Source organism: Leptonychotes weddellii, chromosome 13 (assembly GCF_054177405.1).
Source record: "Leptonychotes weddellii isolate Sample4059 chromosome 13, ASM5417740v2, whole genome shotgun sequence".
Lineage (NCBI taxonomy): Eukaryota > Metazoa > Chordata > Mammalia > Carnivora > Phocidae > Leptonychotes > Leptonychotes weddellii.
Window position 1 is genome coordinate 4,920,277 of NC_138381.1, and position 2,829 is coordinate 4,923,105.

Below are 2,829 nucleotides of genomic sequence, written 5' to 3' on the forward strand. Positions count from 1 at the left end.
TTTGGACTTATTTTAATCAATATATGAATTATTCTGTACTTTCATATTTTTCATAAGGAATATCAGCATATACATCTGAAGTGAAATATCTAGGATTATAAAAACTATATTCGGATAAAGTTATTTCTAAAGCCATCATTATATTGGAACCAGAGCTAAAAAGAAAGGAGATACTTTTTTTCTTTTGGTAATTCTTTATTATTTTGGACTTTGTCCTCTATTAGTTTCAGTGATATAGCTAAGTGTATCATATATCATTGAGTTGGTTCATAAATGAGTTTGTTGTTCTTAGCTTCTGATCTTATATTGGCCAAGAATGTCCAAATTTGCTAAGATAGAACAAGAGTGTGCTTTAAAGTTTGCATCGTCTTAGCAAAGAGAACCAGTGTCAGAGCCAGAATATGCTGTTAGTGATAACCCGGAAATTAGATTTTCTGTAAGGCTCCAATGAGCTCATCAAATATTTAGAGAGCCCTACGCTAATAATCCTATCAAGGGATATGCTGCATTCAGCATTATGGGTTGTGGTAATCAAGCAGATAAAACCAAAGAATAGCTCTTTCATTTACTTCTGGTATTCCTGTTTGTCCTCTCATTGAGGAAATGTTATTTATCAAATCACTATTTCATCTTTATCATTATAGCCAGTGAAAATCAAGTGCTGATAGCTCTCCACAGTTTGGACTCAGGTCCTCCAGGAACTTGCTCCACTCAGAGCAATGCTGCTTCCTCTGGCCACAGCAATGCCATGCAACTTGGGTGGGCTGTTAGATCCAGAACGCCATTTCCCTGTCCTGAGGGAAGTACTGTTATGACAACAAGTAAACTCCTTCATCTTTTTCTTCTCAGTAACAAGACCACCCATTCTGACCTTCACCCCAGGAAGGATATGAAGGTGGTTCAGTTTCTACCACCTCAAAATACAACGTTCTGGCACAAGGATTATTTGGAGATGAAGGCAACTCTTTTCCTGGAAGCAGACCCTAAATTCCCATTGTGATGCCCCCAGCCCACACTACCAGGAAGGAGATACCAACCCTCCACTGGAGGCAGCACTGCCCTGAGAAGATTCTACACCCTCAAACCTTTCTAGAGAGTCCTTATCTCCCACTGGTTTCCCCCATACCTTTACTTTCCCCAGTTTGCACCTCTAAAAACCTAAACCCTTCTTCCTTTGTCTTGTCAGTTCCGTACTGATTGATTGTTGCAGTGTTCTAACCACGCCTTTGAGTTACTCATCACTGGGTTTCTCCCTGTTGTATGTGGGGGTGGGGGTGGGAGAGATTTAATAAACCCTCCTTTTATCTTGTTAATCCTTTTGTTGGTCTATTTTTCAAGGCCCAGGCACAGAACCCAGGGGAATAGAGGAGTTTTTTCCCTTCCCCTAGAAGGCATAGGGACATTGTGGAATATAATTAAAGTATTTTCTTGGGTGGATGAGTAGGAGACCACAGAAATAAGATGAATTTTGAAGGAAGGTGGTGCTTCATCGTATCTATAAATAAGGCTTGGGAAGCTAGCACGATGCTGAGCTATAAGGCAGCAGGACGATTCTATATTGATGGTGCAAAACGTCCCTGGAAGAATGCTTAAGAACGTCCTGTGACTGGAATTTGAAACCATAGGAATCCAGTGTTATTTCGTTCCCCAGATAGAGTCATCTGCCCATCTTTTTAAAAAGAATAACTGTGCCAACTCATCTCCATGTCAGGTCACTTTCAGACCTGGGGATGTAGCTCAGTGGTAGAGCATATGCTTTGCATGTATAAGGCCCCAGGTTCGATCCCTGGCATCTCCATTACTTTTTCCCCCCAACTGTACTAACCTGTTTTTTAGGCTCATTTGTTAAGTATCATAGCATCCTACAGTGGAAGGTACGTCATCAGCCCTGCACATCAGTCTAAATTACAAGTGACATCTTCCTCTACTAAATGAACTATACGAAAAGCTCATGTTGTGATAATATTTTCTTTCAGTATTAATAGCATCTTTTTATTAATCCAAAATAAAAACCTAGCCTTTCCAACAAATCTTTACTTCTCTACTTGATTCATTTACATTACTGCTAACATCCTATTTCTTTTAATAAAACCATACAAATGGTCAGGTGGAAACTCACCCGCCCTGCCATGGGCATGGCCCACTTGAAGAATGAAAACACAACACATATGTTTATAACACTCCTTATTTTCAAAGTATTTTCACATGTGATACCGCTTTAGTATTCACAGCAAAGTTATAGGATATAATGGTGCCAGGACTGCCTCACAGACTTCACAAAGTAAAGAGACATCTTTGTTGTGTCCCCCTTCCTCTGCATTACGAGTCTATTTGAGGATTTGGTTGTGTACTTTCCCCCTGACATCTAAGCTGTGTCTCCCACCCTCACCGGGACAGAGTTAAGGTAACTCTCATGCTGCCGATCAGCCTCCCTTCCCAGATGACACATGATGATGTTTGATGTGAGTCAAGGTACCGTTCTCCCTCTGTGCTGAGTATCTCCCCAGCAATGGTGCTGCTTTGCCTTTACTTGTTTGCATTACGAGCAAAACCTAGAGATCCCATGTTCAACACTTAATTTGCTAGGATAAGTCTAAGACCCTCAGATCAAAGACATTTTTAATTACGGAATACAAGGTTGTACATGGATTCATATCTCAGAGGAATATTAAAAAACTCCCTTAACTTATTCACCATCTTTGAGAAGCTATTAAACTTGAGAAGAGAGCAAAACAGTTTCTCTAATTACAAAAATATATTACACATTTTATTGCTTCATTTGAAATAGTATCTCTTCTCATGGGCTCTCAAGGTCAATGTCCCCTTTCT

At 39.9% G+C, this 2,829-nt stretch overlaps 1 non-coding gene across 1 annotated transcript; it reads left to right on the plus strand.

Moving 5' to 3' along the window:
* The first annotated feature begins 1,726 nt into the window (after positions 1 to 1,726).
* On the plus strand, positions 1,727 to 1,798 carry TRNAA-UGC (transfer RNA alanine (anticodon UGC)). Its single transcript has one exon. It is a non-coding gene; the product is annotated as a tRNA-Ala (tRNA).
* The last annotated feature ends 1,031 nt before the right edge of the window (positions 1,799 to 2,829 follow it).